Source organism: Cynocephalus volans, chromosome 13 (assembly GCF_027409185.1).
Source record: "Cynocephalus volans isolate mCynVol1 chromosome 13, mCynVol1.pri, whole genome shotgun sequence".
NCBI classification, from domain to species: Eukaryota; Metazoa; Chordata; class Mammalia; order Dermoptera; family Cynocephalidae; genus Cynocephalus; species Cynocephalus volans.
The window spans coordinates 26,404,492-26,431,142 of NC_084472.1; positions in this window are offsets into that span (position 1 = coordinate 26,404,492).

A 26,651-nucleotide genomic window follows, 5' to 3' on the forward strand; every position below is an offset into this window, starting at 1 on the left:
AAGATTTCTTTAAAAGGTTTCATTCATTATTATTTCCTTTAAAAATACTTCAGGAGGAAAAATATTTATACTTCAGGAGTTGATTTTGAGATATGACAACCTGATTGTTGTTCACTTTTCCTCCAACTTGCAAATCTGAATTGTCTCTGAGCCAAGCAGTTCTGGTAAGCATAAGATGACTGGGTAAGAGGTAGGCCATAGGTTGTCGGGGCCCAGGAGAGAGGACTGGAGTGCAGTTTCCTTCCTCATGTGCTGACAAGAGTGTTGCACTTGAGTCCAGGGAGATGACCATGGCACTGATATTGGAGCAAGCTGGGTATTCAGTTTTGTGTGGATCTGGCAAAGGGGGTAGACATTGATCGACTAAGAAAAAGCCAGATTGGTTACTAATCTAGAGGCAAGATGAATGCAAAATTTATCGAAATGTGGAACCAACCTAAGTATCCATCAACAGATGACTGGATGATGTACACAATGGAATACTACTCAGCAATAAAAAAAGAATGAAATTCTGCCACTTGCAACAACATGGTTGAGTCTGGAGAAAATTATGTTAAGTGAAATAGCCAGACAAAGAAACAGAAACATCACATGTTCTCACAACTGGCTGCTAGGAAAGAAGGAATGGAGTGGGGGAGGGGAGCAAAGAAGTGAAGAAGGAAGGAACGAAGGAAAGAAAGAGAGAAAAGACCACAACAATATGTTGAACTTTCAGAAGAGAACAAACCTAAGGATACTAGAGATGGGGGAGAAGGGAGGAAGAGGGTTTGGGCAGTGATAGGTTGGGCAAAGGGCATAAAGAAATATCATGATTTGTAAGAATTAATATGCTAATAATAAATAAAAAATTAAAAATAAATAAATAAAAGAAATTGTTGGAGAGGATGTGAAGAAAAAGGAATGCTTGTTGACCATTAGTAGAAGTGTAAATCGGTACAATAGTATGTAAGTTCCTCAAAAACTTAAAAATAGAAATACCATATGATCTAGCCATCCCACTTGTGGATATTTACCTAAAGGAATTGAAGACAGGATCTCAAAGAGATACATGCCCACCTATCTATGTTCATTGCTTCATTATTCATACTAGCTAAGATGTGGAATCATCCTAAATGCTCGTCAAAGGATGAATGGGTAAAAAAAAGGGGTGTATACTTAAATGGAATATAATTAAGCCCTATAGAAAAAGGAAATCTTATCACTTGTGACAACATGAATGGACCTGGACAACCTTATGCTAAGTGGAATATGTCAGACACACATAAAAACAAGTACTGCATGATCTCAGTTATACGTGGAATCTAAACTAGTCAAACTCATAGAAGAAGCAGAGAGTAGAGTGATTGCCAGGGCCTGCAGGGGTGTGAGAGAAGAATGCAGAGGTGATGGTCATAGTGTACATGTGTCAGTTATGCCAGATAAATAAATTCTGGCGATTTAATACACAGCGTACTACTTATAGTTAACGATACTGCATTGGACACTTAAAATTTGCTAAGAAAGATCTTATGTTAAGTGTTCTTATCACACACATACACAAAGGTAATAAAAAAGGGGGCATAAGAAAACTTCGCAAGATGGTGGACACGTCTATGGACTTGGTGGTGGTTTCACAGTTGTATGCTTATTCTCAAATTTATCTACTCGTACACATTAAATATGTGCAAGTTTCTATATGTCAATCATACTGAAGAAAGCAGTTTAAAAATATTCCTTCTCTATTAAAAATTCAAATTATTTGAATATTGTTTAAAAATTATTGCCTTTAATTTGCTCTAAACTTATCTTAAATATTCCATGCTATGAGCTGTTTTAAGGGTCTGTTGTAATACTCTCCTTAGATAAGTGGGTGACAATCTATGTTCTAGCTGCACAGCCCTGAGTGTAGGAATTTAATTGGACCAGACTCGATTAGTGTCAGAGACCGCGAGTCCTATATAACTCATGCCCAATTGTCTCACACTGCAGACGACAGCACAGTAGATAACACAGAACGCATTGATATAGCTCTCATTCACTCAGCTTTATCAACACACTTTCCACCCAAAACTTCCAGAGTTTGAGGTTGGAATAATTTTAACACCTGGGAGAATGTTAAAGTAAACGCTTCCAAATATCCTGTATGTTGTGGTTTCAAACCATATCGTTAAATAAGAAAGTTTTATTTAATTTACTTTTTTTTCCCCCATCTATCCATAATTGCCATTGATGTTTACCAATACATTTTGCAGGCATACCACAGAATATTGTTTTTATTTCTATGATTCTTTTAAAATTAACTGTTTTAAACCTGGAAATACTCTATTTAAATACTATAAACTGTGATTCATCTTTTAGGGTCTGTATATAACTATAAAGACTTATGAGACATTCCATAATTTACCGAGAATAGAATTCATTTGAGTTGATTATTTTTTGACCCATTGGATTTATCCGAGGAGCTATATTCAAAACACAAAAAATTAAAGACATAAGTCTTGGAAACTGGCTTTTCTTGTACACTTCCTCTACCTATCTATCTATCTACCATCTATCTATTTGACTGTCTTTCTATCTCTCTCTCTCTTTCTCTGTATATCTATCTATCTACACACATCAGAAAAACATACATTTCTAGTTGTGATAAGCTGAAAAAAGATTTGAGAGTCTCAGCAGAAGTCACTACCTCCCTATCACTGCTGAAAATGGTGCAGCATTGTGCAACCTCTTCACGGATTATGACACCAATGAAATGAGCTGACAGGCTGCTGTGTGCCAGAGTAGGAAGGGAATAGATGGTTACTGGCTTCAGGATTCAGTAGGCATTTTGATTCGTTTCCTTTTTTGGATAATGGGGAAAGAGACAGTTTTATATTCTCTGCAAAATGGAAGGATAGCTCTCAAATGACCCCTGACCTCTTATTCATTGTTATGTCTAAACATGTACTACAATTTTTCCTCCAAATTCTATCCAATTAAAAGTAAGCTATTCTCATAGATTCAAGCATTAGCGGATTCTGGGATTTGCTGCCACGGTTGTCTGCTGGCTGTCAGGACAAGTGTGCATAAGAGAGAAGTTCCATTCGAAACAGAGGTCTAGAGGAACAGTAACTCCTTCAATTTCTTTTTTATTTTGGCTTCCTTTGTCTCTTGAATGGGTATCAGGGTTCTTTCCCTGATTACAGAAGGTCATCAGCCTTGTATGAAAGATCCTATCATGGACATATAATCTTTGACATTTTAAATGTTTTGTCACCTGATGCTTTCTGAAAGCTCTTGCAATCAGCCACAGGACAGCGTGCTTTGTCTTCAGCAAAGTTAGAATGTCTCAGAGCCCTGCTGAAAAGGACTGTGCTAGGTGATTTGGGCTACAGGCTTCTGATGGCATCACTTCAACAACTTTGAGGTCCTACAAGTGCACTGAGTCAGAACATTCAAAACTCTAGTCTAGAACCAGATAGGCTCACGAATCTGCTAATCCAAAACTAATTGGGATAAGAGCATATTACATAGCACTGAATAAACTGATGAAGGATTATTATGGTTTTTATTTGGAATAGTGTTGATATCTTAATGTTTTATTTTCTGGACATATATGGTAACAGTTTCTCTTCATAACTCATGACAAGTTAGTTGACATTACTGCCAGAGAGAGGTGAAAGTCTGGGTTTTCCTTTTGGCCTCCATTGTCCTAGAGTGGGGGAGGATTTGCATAACTGCTGGCTGGTATGGGAGATCAGGATCTCCAGAAGGCCTGTTTTGATACAAATTTGGCTGGAAAGGGGTGGGGCACTTGTTCACTGCACTTGCCTAGGTCTCTACTAACTCAGCCCAGCAGGCATGGAGACAAGTGCCTTTGGTCACAGGTGAAAGTGCAGGCTCCCACTCTGTCTCCACTGACACCAGTTGAGGGGTTTGGTACTGCCCAGCAGAGATGAACATACCTGCTCTGACACCCCTGGGTGGTTTGGGGTGCCTTCCTATAGTCAGGAAAACGTAGAACTCTAGACTTTCCACTGTGGTGGGGCTGGGGGTAGGGCTGCAGTTTTCTGTGGTGGCTGGCTGGAGTACAGCAGTTATTGTCTAAAAGTTTTTCATTTTGCTTGAGAGCTTTTTCCTACATCCTTTGGCTAGAGAGAGCAGGATTTTCTTATGACTTTTTGAGTTTCACTCACTGGTGTTCAGGTTAGTGGCTTCTTTAATACCCAATCCAGACATAAAGCAAAAAAACAAATAGCAAAAACAAAAAAAGAAAAAACAAAACCCGAAACAAACACCAGATAACTCATCCTCATACCAATCTTTGGGTCTTGAATTCCCTTGCCAGTCTGCCTTCTTTTCTTCACCTTTTAGAGTTTTCTTATGCCCATTTTATTATGCTATATTATATTTTCCATTATGGGATTCTGTACTTTCCTAAATTCCTCCTTAAACATTTCTATTTTCAAATTTCTGTTAATCACAACAACTGCTTCTCATACCCAGCCCAACAGCATGGTTTTTTGCTCAGCTTACCCCCTAAACTCTATCTCCTGTCTTCTTACCTGTGGATATTACACTTCTCCATAAGTAAAATATTTATTTATTTTCATAGAAATTAATTTAATTTATCTAGGTTTCTTCTCATTTTCTTCTTCACCATTGACAACAGAACACATTACATCAGTTACAAAGCTAATAACACAACCCAACAACCAACCACAGAATGCTCATCAGAAAGCAACAGGGTGGAAAGGTGGTGAAGTCTTTGAATTAAAAGTTTGCCTCTTGAGTCTCATTTTTTAATCAGTTCTAAGGTATAGAAAATATGTGAGGCACTGTTTAGAAATTATTTAAACCCTTCAACAAACTTGAATTATTACCATATACATTATTTGCATTTGCACAACTGTTTATTTTGTTTGTATGCACATTATTTATAAGGAACTGTACTTCCTTAGGGATAGTATCAGAGCTGAACTATACATGCTATATAGATTTAAATAAAAAATTCCTGTAAATTTTTCCTAATTTACACATTTTGTTTGCCTTGTAAATATTTATTTAATCATTCAAAAAGTGTCAAATGTGAGTATATATATGTACGTATTTAGTGATTAAAATACATTAGCTGAGCTTTATAAATTAACTGCTGTACTTTTCCATTAAAAAAATCTTTTCTTCAGTATGGCATAGTCAAATACAATCATACAGAACAGAATCAGGCAGTTATTTTTGCTTGTTATTTTTAACTGCGCAACTTTTTAAAAAATGTGTAAAATTTGTTTTATGTTGCCAAAATTCAGATTTAGACATTAAAACTAATTTTTATTACTGGAAGTAATTCTTAAGTGAGGGGTAGGCCTAATTCATCTAAAAAATCTTGGCATTCTATCTTTTCAAGGGACAGCAAGGAATTTTCTGTAAAAAAGAATGAAATACTCCCATTTGCAACAACATGGAGGAAATAAGCAAAGCACAGAGAGATAAATATTGCATGTACTTACCCATATGTGGGAGCTAAGAGAGAAAGAAGGAAGGAAAGTAAGGCCACAGGAGTGCATTGGCCTTGCAGAGGGAGAGAACATTCCTTGGGCTACTAAGTGGAGTGGGGAGGAATGGGGGAGGGGAGGGGGTTGGAGGTGGGGATAATTGGTTTGGGACGTGGTGTACAAAAGCAATTTCTGGTGGTGGGTATGCTGCCAGTATGAATCTGGCCCTCACATCATGCCACGAGAGGTGACAATCAGCATTGTATCTCATGAATATTCATAATAAATAATAAAAAATATTAAGCAATACAGTCATTAGTGACTAAATCATTTCTGTTACTGTTGGGGTGCAGAAATTGCACTAAAGACTAGATTATTAAAACAGCATACTCAAAAGAGTTAATATGATTTTAAATTTTGCTTAGCTTTCTCATATAGTGAACTATCTTACAGTACTTGAATGATTATATTCACCCGAAGCAGAAAAATATCAACTCTATTTAAAACAATAAGCAGAAATGTTATTAGAGCAGGGTACTAATAAGGACTTGCTGATGAGTTCTATTGTTAGAAATGTCTTCCACGGTTTCATATTGAGAATTAGCACTAAACTAGTACCAGTGGAATGAAATTAATAAGATATAGACCCCGCCCTTGACAAACTGTTAGTCCAATATTTCTTGAAACTTCTCAACCTATGAAAATTAAGCAGTAAGTGAAAATCTATTTCAGGCTTCTCACAAATACGTTTTCTTTCAACTCTTTGGATATATTTTTGATTTTTTTTTTTTTTAGCTAATGCATTATCTCTATGTATAGAGAAAGCAACTCAATTATTGAATAAAGATGTGTGTCTTCTATTCAATGTCAAATCTTAACTTAAATATTCCCCCTTCAGAGGATTTTTCCTAGAAACTTTAAATAAGTAGATGCAATATCTATTTCAATCTCTTTCATAGTGTTTTATTTTTCTTTTATAGTACTTAATATATTTACCGACTATACATATCTTAATTGGTTTAGTATTTATCGGTTTTTATTTTTATTATGTCCCTGATACTAAATAGTAAGACCTCTGAATGAAATACTGTATTTAATGTGTTTACAGTTTTATCCCCAGAGCCCAGAATAGGGCATGACATTTAGAATTAAGGATTCAATAAATAGATAATAATATCAAAAAATAAGAAACAAAACATTTTTTCTTTTAAATTTTAAGTGGATTTAATTGTTTTTATGTTTTGTTTTAATTTACCTACTAATATGATTCTGTGCCAGAGCCTATAAAATTTGGGGATAAAATTGAAATGTAATAAAAGAATGTATTTCTTCAAAGAGAAAAAGGTAGTGGCAACCCGTATTTTATTAATTGCCTAAAGCTTCCATTGAATAATTTCTTTTATCTTCATTAAATATTTTTTATGCAAAGAAATAAAGTTCAAAAGGCAAAATGCAAATATGCTTTTTAATAATGATCTAAAGATAGTAATGTTTTATGTCAGAGGTGCTAAATCTATTGCTGCTTTTTATGATGACTGATTTTTCTCCTTTTGGCTAAAACAGTCTCTTCCAAACTTTTATAAGAGTTTCATTAAAGCACTAAATATGCAAGATAAAAGAAAAAAATATATCTTAATTCAGTCACTTAAAGTTTTATAAAATAATATCGTAATATAAGTTAATATTATAAATCAAAATATCAACCATTACAACTTTAGATTAATTTTTAGAAATAGGACATGTATTTTACATTGAAGTGTGGTTTCATAGCTTGTTCTCTAAACAGCCCTGTGCAGATTGTTTTCCTACATTTCTGTGCTAAAGGCAACATGATATACAGGAGACCAAACGTAGTTCAAGAGTCATAATGCTAAACAGATTTTTAACTAGGTCATGAAATGTTTATGTCAGTATAATATTGACGAATGGTTTATTTGTAAATCAGACTCACAGTAGTCAGATCTTACCCAATACTAAACTTTATAATAATTTAAAAGATACAAGCAATCCTTGGCTGAGCAGAAACATTCGTTCTTAGAGATATCTGAGACTAGTCAATGCACTTCTCAAAACCGCCTCTTTTCTCTCAGATTCAGACATATTTTGGTTTGAGGTTCAAGAAATGTGCTGCCTCTTGAGCAATGTATCCAGAGGCATTGGTCACATGGAGAAAGCTCTTTAGGTTTGGAACACTCCTGTTATATAATGCATTATTAAACACCTTACTATCCTTCATTCTCCAGCCTGCCAGGCTCCTTTAGCCCGTAAATTCCAGCTTTATTTACAGATAAATCATCCAATCATATCTGGCAAAACCTGCTAAAAAACATTGTATAGATAGGAATTCTGATAATTGTCAACTTGCCCACTAGCACTTTGACCAGGAGGTCTGATGGAGAAAGGCAGGGTGGAGGGTCATAACATCAGTACGTTGTAAGCACATTTAGCTGTCCTTCATTCCTTTTGGTTGTTCAGTCCCAGGTACAGAGCAAATGGTTTACAGGAGTGCAGTGAACTCTTTTCTTCCCACAGAGCAAAGCACTGTTAACTCTCCGATGCCAGATCTGAGTACTTTTTCTTTTCTCCTAAATTTCTTGAAACAGGACAGAAGAGTTCCCCTTTCTCCACAAGGGATACCTGCACTCCCATGATTATTGCAGCTCTGTTTATAATAACTAATTTATGAAACCAACCTAAATGTCTATTGATGGGCATAGTATATATAAGGAAAATGTGCTATATGTACACAATGAAATTACTCAGCCTTAAAAAAGAATGAAATACTGCCATCCACAGCAACATGCACGAACTTGGAGAAAATTGGGTTAAGTGAAATAAGCCACTCACAGAAAGAGAAATACTGCATGTCCTCACTCATAAGTGGGAGTTAAAGAAGGAAGGAAGGAAGGAAAGAAACAACAATCACAACAGTATGTTGAACTTGCAAAAAAGAACAGAACTGTTCAGAGATGGGAAAGGAGGAAGGGGAAGGGGTCAGCGAGTATTTGGTTAATGGACACAAAGAATGATTATGTATTGTAATGAGGAATATGTTAATTATCCTGATAGGATCATCACATGTTGTACACAGGTATTGAAAGTCAATTCTGTACCCCACAAAGATATAGTATCAGTTACATTTCAATAAAAAGAAAATTCTTGAAACAGCTTACATATAAAGTGTGGCTAGGAATTATCTACTTTTCTTGTGTACTCCATAAAACTCCCTTTTCCTGTTCCTGAAAACAAATAATTACTCATTTCAACCTAGTCATATTTTAAAAGGAAGATTAAAATTTTCCTCGTAATAACAAAACAATGTCTTGTATAGCCACTGTATATGAAAATCTGTTCTGCCTATACAATGCTAAATAATCAGATGTTATTGAACTAAAGTCATTTTAATTACATATATATAGATTATATATAACTTAAAATATGTGTGTGTGTGTGTGTGTGTGTGTGTATAGCTTAAATGCCTCCACTAGTGTATCTTTAGGTAATCTTTGAGGAAAATATAAATGTTAAATAATTAATGGAATCAGAATCAAGCTTTTGGGAGGGAGGGTTCTCCCCTTACTACGGATTTTAGACATAAGGAAATCAACCTTTGTCTCATTTTACCCCTCCCAACACCATTCAGAATCTTTCACATGAAAACTAAGATGCCAACTATATACCATTTCTTCCTATGCTACTGCTGTTATAAATAGATACATGATATATTAAAAAATAGAATTGTCTGTTGCTGTTCCTTCCCTCATTTTTTTCAGGGACCACTTTCATGTAAACTCATTTCTCTGTGCATGTGCAGGTTCAACAAAAGAAGTTAATACAACACTGTCATCATGATCTAATATTAAATTACTTTTATGCCACTTTTTTTAAAGAAAAAAATGTAGTCCTTGCTTCTTCTATATGCATTATTTCTAGAGTACCAGCAACTCATATAAAAAGCAGCCCTAGGGGGTTGACTTCAGAGATGATTATTTCCTACTTGTGATGTTTTGTGTGATAGAATGTGTCAATCTAAACAGCAAGAGACTTTTTGGTATTTGTTTTCAAGGTTGACTTGAAGGAAATCTTGTGTCACAAAGTTTAAAGACAAGACAGTTTTAGGATAGGACAGCTTTTGGAGGTTTCATTTTATTTTATTGTTAGTTTTTTTAATCCCAGCATGAGTGCTGGCTAGGGATTTATCAGAGAAAATTACTGGAAGAAACTGACTTGGATGAGAGAATTTCTGCTCATAATTCCTACTCATTTTAAAATGGAAGTTAGTCACTTAGATTCAAGGATACTATATGATCAATTTAGTAGATTTGGTCTCATTACTTTAACCATAGAATTAACTTCCCAGCCTACATTTTTATTGAGAATCAAATTACTGGAATCAAGGCTTGCCAGTAATTCTTTATGTTGGGAATGATATTATTGGAATTGAGGTATATACATCAGTAGCTCTCCATTCCCCTAAGTAATATGGTAAAAAAAAAAAATGCAAAATATATGTATATAAAAAAAGAGAGACCAGGGAATTCAGAGACCTCACAGATACAAAACAATAGCCTGGAACATTTGTTTTCAAGATTTTCTTTTTCAATTACCATCTGACATATAGGACACACATTTGACACTTGTATTCAATTATGAACATGAACATAAAAACATCTAATCACACACTTAAGCTAATAATTATCAAAAAGTTGTTACACTTATTCCATACAAAAATACTACATGAAGTTTACATTTTAAGTTTGTAACAGATAGGTCATTGGGTTAATTTTATTTTGACTGGATAGTTCTTTATAGATGATCTCATGCTCTATTCACTTTGCTCATTTAATTTGATTAGTTGTATATTGTGAAATGAATAGCAAGTTCTGGGTATGCCCAAGACATCTTTATACACATTACCTTAATCTTCTGTGGTAGTTTTTAAATGTGTATAAAAATTACTTGATATTTCTCACAGTGAGTGGTGAGCTCTGTCACCTCCCCCTGAAACTGGGCTGGATTTTGTGACTTTCTCTATGAGTGAAGCTGAGGCCACCATGTGGGAAGGAAGGCCAAATAGTCCATTAGGAGACACTACAATAGAGTCCCCAGGACTAAATCAGAAAGGGTGGGTGGGGAGAGAGAGAGAGAGAGAGAGAGAGAGAGAGAGAGAGAGAGAGAGAGAGAGAGAGAGATGCTTTTAAGCCTGCAGCTGCTCTGGCCCCTTTCAGTTCCAGATCTAGTCGCCATTTTATTGCAGAGATACTATGAGCCATAATACTCTCATTAGGCTCTTTCTAAATTCCTGACCCACAAAAGTTGTAAGAGATATAAAGTGATTATTTTTGTGTTGCACTATTAAATTTGGGTATGATTTTCTATTCAGCTTTAGAAAGTCAAATACTCCCAGTGTACTGGTGCGAAAGACATTAGTCATATAAAACTAGGCTAACCGCACCAGTCAATCACCAACCCCCCCAACCTCCCCCCGCAAAAAAAGAAAGAAAAGAAAAAATAAAAGATGACTGGGCTAAAATAGGTTTATTTGCTGCAATAATAGCTCATTGAATATATCAAGTGAGAATTTATCAAGTACCTATAATGTGTCAAGCACTGCTAACACTAACATTTGTGAATAAAAGAGTAATAAGAAAAGAAACACATTTCCTGCAACATACCATCTAGTAGAGAGTAATTTTTCCAAAGCAACACAAAGAATAGATAAAAGGACAGGATAAACTATCTTATTTAAGGTGCTAATAGTAACACATCTCAAGATGACATAATGATTCTGTGGTGATTTCAAGAGCACTTTAAGAATTAAAAATATTAAAAATACCATCAAAATTCTATATAATGAGCCCCAAATTATAGCGCACATAATCAAACTCCTATAATTGTACTATTTTAAATTCTAATTTTTCTTCATTTTACATATTTTTAAATTTAAAAAAGAAACAGTGTAGACAATAGATATTTCAATTGTATTTTTTTCTTTGTCTCTGAAGGCCAGGTGCTGCCTTTCCTCCATTAGCAAATGCTCTTTCAAAAATTTAAATATAATAAATTATTTTCTATGTGTTTAGTCCTGAATAGGAGACAAAATCATCCATGGTACCACACGCGATATACCTGGCTGCTCAGGTATTGGTAGATCAAGAGGCAGAGATTAATTAAGTGCAAAGTAGATGGTGACAATTCAAATGGAACACTGACAATCCCCTTAATATATCTGCCCACCTACTTGCATTAATCTAGAAAAAGGCTGTGTACTTATCTTGGAAGTTAAATCACAAAATGCACATTCAAACCATCCAAAGACAGTAATTACATGCACAACACTTGAGCTGCAGAAGAACTTTTGTCTTCTCATTCAGAAAATTGTTGCCACTTGCCACTTTTGCTTTTACATTTCTCCAATTCATTAAACTTTGTGAAGCTGAAACTGACAGTTAAAACAGATTTCAGTAACATTAGCTCCAATTTCAGTAACTTAAATGCTGAGGATCAGAGAGTGGAATATTCTGAAGAGATATATTTACCAGCCTCTTTTAGAAGATAGAACATGGTGACTTAAAAACTAGAGACTAAAGGATGTGTTTACTTCTGCATCTTATAGTGCCAAATAGTAGATCATGTTTCTAAAGTGATATTGCTTATATTGCTGCCTGGAAAAAAAAAAAAACACCTTCCCTGGTTATTTCAGTTTTCAAATGAAAAATTAATCTCAGGAATTAAAACATCTACTAAATGAATTAGATTGAACCTTGTCTTTCAGGTCATGGCTCAGTGGAGGATACACATACACTTATAAATATACATATAATGGAAGGATTCCTATAGCTAGACATGTTTATGTAAGTGGCTAGAAAGTGTCTACTAATAAAGAGCCCACATATGTCCACACAGTGTCAAGTACTCTATATGGTGTTGGGCAGAGGGTGACTCTCATGGAATACGGGGTTAGAGAAATATGCAAGATAGAATTGATTTACAGCTGATTTACAGATGAAGCTCTTTCTTCATATTTCAGGATTGTGGGTTTTGATTTTTCATTCTTGGTTAAATAAAAAACAGTAGGCATTGTAATATCCTAATTATAGTTTGAAATTCCCTTAGCAACCCATAAGGTCAATTTCCTTGCTGGTGTTTTATACCTGGCATAATCAGTTAGCCACCCTGGCTTAACTAAAGGCAAGAGGGGCATAAAACTCCCGAGTATCTGTGGCAGTCGTGATATTGTGCCACCCAGATCTCCAACCAGGGAGAACCTGACAGCAGAAGTGTAGTAACCTCATGTTCTCCAGTTGCCCTGTCATCAGGATGTTCTGCAGAGTTCACCTCGTGCCCATAAGCACGCTGTGCTGCTCCAGTAAATGGCTAAAAAAGCAGCGAAACTGGACCTGGGCTATTCCTGGAAAAATGCGGAGCTCTGCAGTGGACAATCTTTGCTCTGGGGTGCCCCACTGGTCTAGCTGGAATTTTCTGAGAACTGCCCTTTGTCAGAGGCTTTTTCTGTGCATTGTGGTATGAAGGCTCTCCCCATCTACCTCTGCTCACTATTCATTGTCCTTCATAGACACTTTCCCCAATAACTGTCTTATGTATCTCATTCCTTCTTGATATCTGTTTCTTGGAAAACTTGAAGTTGCACACACACACACACACACACACACACACACACACACACACACACACACAATCCAAGTAGAATAATATGATAGATTAAATGGAGACATTCATACCTGGCACCTTCACATTTTTCAAAACAAAAACAAAAACTTCCACAGTAGCAGTGAACACTTGTTCTTTAAAGCACTTTGATATATTTCTGGCAGACCTTTTTGTAATGTAGGGGGAAGGTTAATTTCAGCATAAATTTGACCAAATGTTGACCCATTTTGAAATAATGTCACACTCACGTGTTCATTAGTATGTACTGGACAATGGATCAGGCTCTAGAGATGAAATAATAAATAAGATAGATAAGGATGGTCAAACCTGTTCTTAACCTAGTCCAGTGAAAGATACAAATAAAATATAATTATAATCCTAGAAAAATGTGCTAACTTAAGAAAAGTGCCATGTTGTTATAGGATAAATTGTGTCCCCCCAAAAATACATATTTTGAAGTCCTAACTTCCAGTACCTCAGAGCGCAACTGTATCTGAAGACAGGGTCTTTAAAGAGGTAATTAAGATAAAGTGAGGTCATTAGGATGTAACCTAATTCAACATGAGTACTGTCCTTATAAGAAGAGGGAATATGGACACAGATGGGTACAGAGGGAGGACCACATGAAGGCACAGGCAGAAGATGGCCATCTATAAGCTAAGGAGAGAGGCCTCAGAAGAAACCAACCCTGCCAACACTTTATGTCAGACTTCTAGCTTCCAGGACTCTGAGAAAATAATTGGTTTTCTTTAATCCACCCAATCTGTGGTACTTTGTTATGGTAGCCCTAGCAGCAAGTAGAAATGGCACCTAACCCATATTTGGATGGCCTAGGAGGATCTCTCTCATAGAGGTGGCAAAATCTGGGTAGAGGAAAAGCAGTGCAGGAAAGCCCAGAATCCAAAGAGAAAATAATGATTTTGAAGGTATAAAAAAATGTAATTTGTTTGAAATGAAAAGTCTTTATAATTTAAGATTGAGAAAAGTTGAAGCTATAGAGATAAGCAGTATGGCTTCATATATAGAGCCCCATATAATGTGGTAAGGACCAACAAAAACTATGAGAAGTTATTTTAGGTATCACGCAGGCGATATATTCAGATTCTTTTTCTGAATTTTAACTCATTCTTGCTGCCGTATGAAAATGGATTGAGAGCACCGTTTTAGGGAATATGGGTAATAAATTTCTTTTGGAAAACCTTTAAACATTCTGATATACAATAAACATATTTTAAATACATGCTTAGCAAGAACAATGAATAAATATGCAAAATCATAAACATCCAAAATAGCAAAAGAAGCTGAAAAAAATCCAGATACCTGATGTTTAAAAGATACACAGAAATAATAAAAGTAAACAAAATAAAAGAGATTTCTTAAGAGATTACTAAGAAATTTTGTGGACCTATATTAATCCCAGAAACAAAGAGACTTTAAGAAAATAATGCATAATGATAAATCATACAATACAGCGAGGGAGATAAAACTCAATCTGTATATATCAATTAAAATAGTCTTAATGTATATAAAACAAAAACAGACTTAAATACTAGGAGACATTGAGAAACACAGAAAGACTACAGTATAACTTAACATTCATATTCTAGTAATTAATAAAACAAGGAAACAAAATGTGTTCAAAAAATTTACCAACATAATTAATTCATTTGAAGCAATAACAAAATTGTGTATATATGAAAATCTGTGTCTAATATTAACAGAGTCATATTCTTTTAAAGTCCATAGGCAAAATGAATAATTTGATAATGTATTAAGTTGCAAAGAAATTTCAACAAAAGTCCAAAAAAAAAATAATAATATACAGACACTGTTTTCTATTGTTAATGAAATATAGAATCAAATAAAATATTGATTTAAAAGATGGGTGAAATTTGAAAATAAACCTATAAATAATTCAAAGTTCAAGGAAAAATAATAAATATATACAAGTGAACAAAATTGAAACTACTGCTATATAGAAAAATTGGTAAACAGCTTAAGCTCTATGGTTCCATAGTTTGACTATTGTAAATAGAGCTGCAATGAACATGGGAGCGCAGGAATCCCTTTGACATGACGATTTCTATTCCTTTGGATATATACCCAGTAGTGGGATTGCTGGAATAAAGACTTAAATATGAGACCCGAAACCATAAAATTACTAGGAGAAAACATAAGGAAAACGCATCAGGAAGTAAGACCAGGCAGAGACTTTATGAATAAGATGCCAAAAGCACAGGCAACAAAAGAAAAAATAAACAAATGAGATTACATCAAACTAAAAACCTTCTGCACAACCAAGAAAACAATCAACAGAGAGGAAAGACAATGTACAGAGTGGGAGAAAATATTTGCAAAATATACATTTGACAAGGGATTGATATCCAGAATATATAAGGAACTCAAACAACTATACAGTAAAAAAACAAATAATCCAATTAAAAAATGGGCAAAGCAGATGAAAAGACATTTTTCAAAGGAAGACATGCAAATTTCCAACAGATACATGAAAAAATGCTCAGCACCACTATCAGGGAGATTCAAATCAAAATCACATTGAGATAACATCTCACACCAGTTAGACTGGCCATAATTTAAAAAACCATGAAAAACAAATGCTGGTGAGGATGCAGGGAAAGGGAAACTCTTCTACACTACTGGTGGAACTCCAAATTAGCACAGCCCTTATGGAAAACAGTATGGAAGTTTCTCAAACAACTACAAATAAAAACTTTTTAAAAAATAATAGAGACAAATAGCAAAACAACAAGTTGGCTCTTTGAAAAATAACATGCACACACCTTGGGCAAGATTGATTAAGAGAAAAGAAGACAAAGGTTGTTAAGGAAGACATGTCTTGATACAACAGAAATGAAAACTAATACAAGAATACTATAAATAGCTTTATGTCAAAACATTTGAAATTTTATATAAAACAACAATTGTCTAGAAACTTATGTTACTGTTACCCAAAGTATCTCAAAAAAAGAAAGAAATTCTCTATTACAATTAAAAAATTGATTTAGCTGTTAAAAACCTTTCCAAAATAAAACAACCAGTCTCAGCAATGTATGATTTAGATCTACCAAATATTCCAAGTATAGGTAGATCAAATTTATATAAATAGAAAGTTTCCCATAAGTTTAGATTTATATTTACCATACAGTTCAGCATACCCACCTAGATATTTACAAAAGAGAAATTAAAACATGTACCCATATAAAATATTTTACTCAAATTTTCATAGCAGCTTTATTTCTAATAGTTAAAAAGTGGAAACAACCCAAATGTCATTCAACTGATAAATAGATACTACTCAGCAATATAAACAAATTACTGATGCATTCAACATGGATATATTTCCAAACATTTTGTGAAGTAAAAATCTAGGAACAAAAGATTACATACTGTCTGACACCCTTTGTATGAAATTTTAGAAGAGCCAAAACTATTATGCCAGAGACAAATCAGTAATTGTCAGAAACTAAGTACTGGGGAAGGAATTGACCGACAAGGAACATGAAGGAATTTTTGATCCATGGGGGTTTTTTATAGCATGTTTGTGGTACCATTACATTCTGTATACATTTGTCAAAATTCTTCTAGCTGTACATATAAAATTGTTGAAATTTGTTTATCAATTATACCTAAAAGGCCATTTAAAAAAAAAACAATTTTGAGCCATCACAATCATATTTGACCCATTACAGTAACGTATTGTAGACATCACAATCTGGGAAAAAGGTTCTCAATATTAAGAATTACTGTTCCTATTCTTTTCACATATACTGTATCCTCAGTATAAAGTTTAACTAGGTATTGTAATAGTCTAATTATAAGGTGCTTGGTTGGTTAAAGACTGAATTAGTGATTTAAAAGTCAATTTATGAAAATTTTACAGCATATATTTTTAGCAAGTATTTATTATTAAGACACCCATGGTTCTCTAAGCCCTGAATATGCAAGAAAGCTAACAGGACAAATATAGATACAATAAAACAAGTAAAAGAATAAAATAATTTCAGCTGATTAGTGGTAATAAGAAAATAAAACTGGATGATGTGACCAGCATATGGGGATGGAGAGCTACTTAAATTTGGATCATTTCTGAGGAGGTGACAGATGACTTCAGGAACTGCATGACAGATTTAGCTCTGCGTTGTGATTCAGAGTTTAGTGAATGAAACACTGAAGCATGTGGATGAATATTGAAGGTAAAGAGATGAAATCTGATGTAGAGTGTTGCTATAAGACAACATAGCTATAAGGAGTCTGTGCAGCAGAGATTAAAAAAAAATGGATACATGTATAAAGTTGAGTAAAGGGATAAGGAAAAAAAAGCACCATTAAGAAATGACTAAATTTTGGATGAGAAAAAGAACAACTTCATAATGATGAACTTTTTAGAGACTAAGGTAGGGGTAAAGTTTAAAAAGCATGTGTGTGTGTGTGTATATTTGTATGTAAATTTATTTTTGTATATATATATACATGTTTACATTATAAAGTATATATACACATTTGTATATATATATTTGTATATATTTATATATGTAGTGTATACATATTTGTATCTCTATATATGTAAATCTATATCTATTTGCACAAACATCACACTTCTATATTTATGTAGATAGATGTAGATAATAAATGAAATATTATGGGAATATATATATGACTAATGCTATTGAGAAGAAAAAATTCTGGGTATAGACATTTTTTTTATTTATACATACCCATATACATGTTTTTTTCCTCATAAAATGTATTTATTTGACATCTTTTGACAAGTTTTTGTACTTTAAAGAATTCATTTTCAAAAGTAAATGAGCACATTTCAAATTTTAAGGATTATTTAATTGATAATGTAATTATTTCATAATTTATTGCATAAAATGATACTGCATATTCAGAGCACTATAAGAATACTTTGGTTCAATACCATAGTAGAAAATTTGTATGTGTGTTTCATAAAGGCAAAAATACTGCAAAGTGAATTTAATATATCTCTAAATACAAAAGTACCAAGGAGTTTTGGAAAGAGTTATAAACAGAATCAAATTGAGTTACTGGAGGTTAATGTCATAGTGGACAAAAATTTTAAGCCAATATGAAAAGAAGTTGATAAATATAACTTATTCAAAAAGAAGGGTTTGGAGAAATTTTGTGCATAGCAGAAATGCCTCATGGCAGCAAATTAAAATTTATTAATCTTCCTTTAAAATACATGGAGAAGAATTTTTCAATAATCAAAGATACATTTAGACAGTATATCAAAACGGTCTAAGCTGAGTGGCATTAAGAAAATTACCCTAAATGATGTAGATCATATATACTATAATCATTTGTCTATTTTATATGCTACTGGGCAATATAGTTTTAAGAAATATAACATTATAGATTAGCAATTATTCTAATAATTTGTTTTAATAATTTTCATAAATGAAAGATCAGCCTAAGCAATGCTCGCTTAAGGAAAGACACTTCTTGTAGATATACAGGATATCAAGTTTAAAATTCTTATTTAATGTAAGCACACATTTTCACATTTGTATATTATCCTTGTGTTTATTTTCTAACTTAAGCTGAAATTTTCAAAAATAGTATATATAGGAAAAAGTAGTTGCCATTTATAGTGTGCATGTGCAAACATCCAGGGACTGAGCTATTTTCATGTTACACGAATTGCCTGAGTTTTCACTACGATTCTCTGAAATAGGTTCTAATAACCCTGTTTTTCAGTGGGTAAACAGAGAACCTCAGGGCTAAGTTACACAACTAGCCACTATGTTGGATTCTGGCTTTCTGATTTTAGAACTAACCTCTGTATGTACATGTCATACTCCATCAGTTTTTACTATATACGTACACCAACCACTTCACTTCCTTATGTTTTTCTATTTTCTGTTTTTTACTTAATTGGGGGGACCTAATGACTTGTAAAAAAAGTAGAGATTGATGCATCTGGCCTCTCAGTAGATATCTTTTTATCTTTCCATTAAAGGTTTTATTGGACTGGTGTGTATGGCCAGTGACATAGATCAAAATGTAATAGTTTTGGTAAATTCAGCCAAAAAAAAAAAAGTCAATTTGAATTTTAAATTAAATTAATTATCAAATTAGGTGTCCATGCATTGAACTTTCTTAGAAATGGTTAATGTATACAAAGAAGGACTGTGTAAAGTAACATGATCTATCATGTCAAAATTCCTTACATTTAAAATGTATTTATGGCCACTATTACATAGTGGTTCAAATACAATAAAGAAATATTTATATAATAAATAAGATATTAACTTTTCTCAGAAACCCTATAATATTGAAAAACAATCTCATGAAAAGACTAGTAATATTATATGAAATAACACTGAAGAAAAAAATGCAAGTTTATTTTATAAGATTGTACCTGATCAGATGTTGAATTTGTCATATAAAAGTTAACATTTTTGATTAGAAAAGTGTGCAATCACTATGAATTGAAGTGTTCACTATAGTTCTTATAAAGGAAAGACAAATCTAAGTTTGGCTTTGAAAAATTACATATTGTTTCTGAATCAATCAGAATTGCAGTAGGAAACAAAAGGTACATGTAGTTGGGTTTATAGAGAACCCAATAAAGGTGAGATTTTCAGTGCTGGGGGCAGAGTTAAGAGAACCTACAAGCAAGGGAGAAGTACTGCAGATTCAAAGCAGTGGGGGATTATCATCATCCTCAGGTCTGAAGAGGCAAGGAAAAACTCTTACTGGATCCCAGGAGAACTGTAGGCAGAGATGATGGTCTGCCCAACAAAAGCAGTGCTTTAGGTGAAGAAAGAGAGCAATTGCCACACCACAAGCTCACAGGGAAGCAGCAGGAGGGAGCAATGGCCCACCATGCTACCCACTGACTTCTTTTTTTTTTTGTCGTTTTTTTCGTGACGGGCACTCAGCCAGTGAGTGCACCGGTCATTCCTACATAGGATCCGAACCCGCGGCGGGAGCGTCGCTGCCCTCCCAGCGTCCTACTCTACCGAGTGCGCCACGGGGCTCGGCCCACCCACTGACTTCTAGCAGTGTCGTTCATTGACTGAACACACCCGGAAGGCAGAGGGCAGAGAAGCTCCAAATCCTGCTTTATGGGAAACTCTGTGGGGCAACATTCAGGGGTTTTGAAGGTAAGAGAATGTATATGATAGGGGTGAAAGGAAGTAAGCTGAGATGCGGAGTACCGTTCAAGCTTTTTTTTTTTTTTTTTTTTTTTTTTTTTGTCGTTTTTTCGTGACCGGCACTCAGCCAGTGAGTACATCGGTCAGTCTATATAGGATCCGAACCCGCGGCGGGAGCGTCGCCGCGCTCCCAGCGCAGCACTCTACCAAGTGCGCCACGGGCTCGGCCCAACCGTTCAAGCTTTAATAAAGGAAAAGAATCTGCCGGGTGGTGCTCAAAGTGGCAGCAGCCGGGACTGCCCTCAAGATGGAGGACAGCACCAGGTGTGGGGGTGAGAGAGCTTATATAGGGCACCAAGGGCTGGCTGATACCATCAAGGAGGGGCATTATGCTAATGATGTGGAAACCGCGACCAGGGTGGAGAGCCTTGCGGAAGCAAAAGGGTTTCTGTTTAAGTCATTAGGCTTCTTGTAAAGGGAAGGGGAAAGAGGTTTGGTGCTGGAGTGGAAGACAAGGCCAGTGGCTCTTTTGTGCTTATTGTGTGTACAATGGTGCTGGTCACATCCATAATCCATCAAGGGGCAAGTAATTAGCCCAATGTTTATGGTAAAATAGGACCAAAAATTTATTCTCAGCCTAGTGGGAGGAAGGTTATGAGAGCACAGGTTCAGGAACAGAAAAATGCCGTGACTTATTCAAACATAAATAGCTGAGAGAGAGATTATAGAGACTATAGGAACAGAATGCAGAACATAAAAACAGAATGGGATCGTATGGAGGACCTAGACTATCATCTGAAATTACCCCATCATTATGAAAAAGCACATAAGTTTCTTTCAAAGTACGAGTGTTGAATATAGGCAGATCCAGCATATGGGTGACTCGCTTTCCCATCCACTATGCTATTTTTTTTATTTAATACTCTCAGTCACAATCCTTTCTTCTCTTGTGAGATTCTTTTCTACTCTTCAGGTCTGTTATACCAGTTCTTTAACCTCTCTTCCAGCTTTTCAAATTCTCTTTCCTCTTCAAGCCTAACTTAAGTAGTGTTTACAAGTAGAAACTTTTTCTAACACTTTCTTTTATGTCTCTAGCACAATGATTTTTTGAACTTCAATTTCACTTACAGTCAGAACCACACAATTTAGTACTGGCTGATTTCTAAATGTTTTTAAGTGTTCAACATACCTCAGTACTGAATTGAAAGTAAAGATATAATTTTCCTCTTGTATTTTTACATGCCCTTTAGTCCATAGCACAAAGCAGAATTCAAACAGCATGATACAGTTAAATATATATTCTTACACAATTATGTACATTTAAATTAATTTCACTCTAAATGTCATATAACCAAGGGTATAATCTGATGCTGACCTAGATTTTGGAGTTGTACCAATCAGAGTTCTGTCAAGGAACATAATTCAACTCAACTCAAGGGGTACTGAGGAAACCAGGGTCTAGAAACTTCAGGAAGCCATTACCACTACTGGGCATAAAACGGCAAGAGAAGAAACCAAGTTATTTCAGATCAGTGAGGAGTGGAGTCTCAAGGAGTAGGAAGATCCTGTAGAAGTGCTCTAGGCTACAGTTAGAAACAACTCTAAGAACCAAAGTGTCTGAGACAAGGACATGGAAAAGAATTGGCCCAACCTCTCTTTAATCCTACTCTCATATTTTCACTGTACCTCAATGGTGCCTTCCATTGAATGAACCCAAACAGAAGCCAAAAGAAAGAGATCCCTGGTGATGTGGGCCCCAGGAATTCAGCCTATAGGGCACAGAGTAGAGGAGCGAAGGTAAGAAGCGGGCAGCCTGACATAGAATAACCGGTACTCTGGGAAATGACAATCAAATTATTTTGTGGAATCAAAAATACATATACTTGTCCTTTCTCTTTTCTTAAATATACTCAAATAGTATAAGTTGTTAACAACTCTTTTCCCTAGGAAATCAGTTAACATGCCAAATCTATTTTCAAAGTTTCTGGGTTTTTGTTTTACAATTACATCTTCACAAAGGAAACACTATGGCTCCTACAGATTCAATGTCTTAAGTAATTAGTTAAGTCTGGACAGTCTCAGATAAGTGCTAATGTGCATTTTGCCCCTTAATTTTGTTTGAAAGGGATGTTAACCATGAGTGGTTGACCATTCACATCTCTCTCTAATAGACATAGTCCAACCACATCTTTTACACCCATCTTGTGTACAGCTACATCTTGTAGCACCCTTTCTAGCCATGGTTGACTGAGCTAGGAATGAAGAGATGATATAAAAGCAGCCAATTATAGGCAGGCCAATGATCTATGCTTTAAGCACTAGTGAAGTGATGACTTGAAGAAATAAATCAGAAGGGTGTAGTTGAGTCATACAAAAGTTAGACACCTAGAATGAAAATCATGTACCTTTATCTGCTGCAATTTTTGCTCTTCCTGTGGGCCATCTCTATTTTAATCTTACTTGTCTCATTCAGTTATGTTTTTTCCCTCTTTTTCTTTTACTCAATTAGATTGAGTCATTCTAATATTTTAGGATTCTTGCAAATATGTGTCCTAACAATAAGAGGTCTATCACTTGACTAAGTAGAGAAGATGGTTCTTGCAAACCAAAGAATTAATCTAAAAGATTTCTCCAGAGGACTCACATTGCATATAAATCAAGGAAAATGGTTGTCTAGTCAGTCATGGTGATCATGAATGGCATAGCCGGTCCCTGCAGCAATCCTAAGAAAACACACAAAAACAAACAAGTGAACACCTAAACAAAACTATCTACACCATACCCTATCCTCTCACCACTGCTTTCCAGTTCCTTTCAACACTTCCAGTCAGTGATTTTTCTACATTTCCACCCTCAACTAATTCCCTCAGAGATGTGGACCCTTGTCACTCAGCAAGAACAGTATGAGAAATACAAGGTGGTGAGAAGTATCTGTGAGAGAGGCACAAAGCCTTGAGATGGTCAAGCAGAAATTACACTCTTTGTTTTACTCGGCTAAGTTTTCTATCCAGTTTTTTATGAGGGGAAAATTAATTTTTTCTTAAATCAGAATATCATTTATGGAAATAGTTCTCTTTTAAGAACATGCATTGAGTTCCTATAAACTTAAGTATTTTGTCTTTATAATGTACAAAGTAAAATGACAATTTCAGATATTGTTTTAGATCAGCATTTCCCCAAGTATATTTGGCAGAACTTATTCAGAAGGATGCAATTAGTGCTGTGTGAAAAGGAAGCCTATAAAGAAATTTGGGGAATTACTGGGTCCTCTAGATTGCTGAAGTACACTGTAGAACTCTAAAAGGGGTAAATCCAAAAATAATTTGGCCAAGAGATTACATTTCCTCTGAATATTTCTAGTGACTAGTATTCTATGTGTATCACCCTTAAAAAGTCTACTGAAATTGGTATCTACTCAGTTTTTTCCTGAATATTCTAATCAATTTCTGATGTACAGAATGGGTAAAATAAAGAAAATGACGTTTATTACAAGAATGTTACTTGAAGAGAACTCATTTTTGCTTGGATGTATGAGTGATATTTTCAATTTAAAAATCAGCATTTCTGGAGCTTCTGGGCAAGATGGCAGAAGAGATGGCACCCAGTGCCACTCTCTCCCACAGATGAACAAATTTACAACTATTAAAAAGCAATGACTCCTAAGCTGGGACAATAAGTGCTCATGGGAAGAGGAGGAGAGACCTACAGAGCTCATGAAGACAGGAGAAGCCATGATGAAAGAAAGAAAATATCACTCCCACCATTTCAAGCCCTGGCCACTTTAAGGCTAGAGCTGGTGAGCACATGAAGCAAGATCTGCCAAAAGCCACAGTTCTGCCTTTCCTATGAAGTTACTTGGAGGTAGCAGGGGAGAAGAGGGTCTTTGTAGTCCCCAGGCCAGCAAGACCACTAACAGGGTTCCTGTGGGCCCACATAGGATCAAGGAGCCAAGATAACAGAAAAAAGGAACCACTCAGAGAGCTGTGAGTCATCACAAGGGACAGGTGCATGACCTGTTCCAAGGGAAGTGTTTGGAGTATGGGTTTGGTGTAAGACAGGTCACTAGGGGAACACTGGGACACAGCATGGACAAGCTGATCTGCCTTCCAACCAGCATAGGACCACTCAGTGGAGACTGGTCAAGAATATAGAACTTCAAGGGATGCAGTTTGGTGAAAAGACTCAGGCCCACACCAGAGTTTCTACACAACCCAGGTGCATAACAAGGAAGTATACACAAGGTCAATGATTACAAGCTTAGCTGCACATAAAGCCTTCCCCAGGGAATTAGCAGCACTGAAGCAACTTAGCTCAACTACAGGGCTCAAGTGCTGTGCTTCCCCACAGGAAGTTCCTCCATTTTAGAAGGAAGCAAAGGACAACAAATTAGTTCCAGTGCAGAGTAGAAGTGGTGGGAACAGCGAATGATCCAACATAAAATTGAAATTAAAAACAGAATACCCACAGATCAGAGATAAAGTTTGATGTTAGCTAGTAAAGGTCTAATACAACCAAAGAACACCTATAAAACCTAGAAGGACCAGAAGCCCCCTGGTATCCCAAGCCAAGGAGAGTGTAGGGCCAAGGGCCTCAGTTACACCTCCCTGACATCCACAACCAGCCTAGTGACAACCACTGAGCCACTGCAGGAAGCACCTCAGGTCTCAAGCCAAGGCAGTGGTAGTCTGAGGGCCTCAGCCAAGTTTCCTTGACATCTGCAACCAGCCCAGCCACAACCAACAAGGTGCCACAGGAAGTACCCTAGGCTCCCTCTCAAGCTGGGGAAGTGGGAGTCCAAGAGCTTCAGTAACACCACCCTGATATCTGCATCCAGCCCAGCAACAACCCAACTGCCACTGAAAGCCCCCTGGTCTCCCTTGCCAGAATGAGGAGGGGGCTACTGGCCTCGATCATGCTCCCCCTCCTTCCCCCTCTTCCCACCCTATTTACCCTCCCCCTTCCCTTCTCCTTCTCCCCTTAACTGCTCTGCAACAACATCTTAGAATGGGGCATGGAGCCAGGGGAAGCCAAACCCAACCACAACTATGCAAGCTGCTACCACTGCCCTGAGGCATGGAGCCAGAGGAAGGTGAATGCAGCTGCAACCAGGTAGAGAGCATACCAAAAACACCATTTTCACGTGGGTAGTCCACCATAGCCACTGCAATTGCCATGGCTGCTGCAAAAGCAGCTAGTCTCTATAGCAGATGGCATGCCAGACTCTCAAGTGCATTGACACAAGAAGAAGCACCAGCAGATACCAAAAAAAAAAAAAGAGGAGGTCCTCTCTCTCCACAAAGCATGCTCCAGAGTAATAGAAGAAGCATCTGATTTATGAAAATAGGGGAAGACTTGATCACACCTGTCTCAGATCATCTAGGCAACAAATCAAAAGAAAAACAGTTAATCTATCAGATGGAGAGAACAAATCTATGGTTATTAGAAGGGGGAATGGGGGGAGGGAGAAGGAAAAGGTAGAGAACAGAGAGAAGGGGGAAGGTGGGAAGGAGAGAGACTGGATAAGGGGCATAATGAATAAGTATGATTTGTAACAATGAATATATTAATAAGAAAGAAAAAAGTCAATATTTCTGTATGCACTGTACATTATATATTTTTTAAATTTCTATTTGAGAGTAGGTATATATTTTGATATACCTATGGAGTTATATATGTATATAATATTAAACAAATACATCATTAAAACTTATTCTTTCTCTTTTTATTAATCTAAGTATTCATTTTGCTCAGACAATACTATCAATGTGGGTAAAATTTCTGATCCTGAAATCTCGGTTTCTTAGCAACCACTCAGTGAAAGACTGTTTCGATATCCATTGAGACATACATCAGTAGCTTAAGGTTTCTTAAAACAAAAAACGGATAACGCATGATAAATATTATTAAAATGTCTTTTGCAATGTAATGATTTATCTGTAAGACAAGCAAATATTTTGTAATAAAAGGATGCTATCTTTCCTGAAGTTGATTTATTTCTCATCCAGGGCTATTTCATTTTTGATTCAGCCAAATCCAAACACTTTACAAAAAACTTTTGAGATTTCTCTTGTAACCTTTATTATTTCCTATCCTTGATGCACTTTAAGATTGTACAATTTGAAGACCCAATCCTAAGTACCTATACTTTTTAGAATTTGCCTAAATTTACATTGAGGAATTAGCTTACCACTGGACTGGAAACATTTGTTGAGTAAAATATTCAACTAAAAATTATCACGGTAGGAGAAATAAATCATCTATTTTCATCAAGGTCACCAACAGTTAAAGAAAATTGATAAGCATTTTTACAAAAGAGATCAAATGTGACGATATATTTCAGAATGTTGAAAAAATAGGAGAGAAATAAGAAAAAAATCTAAGATAT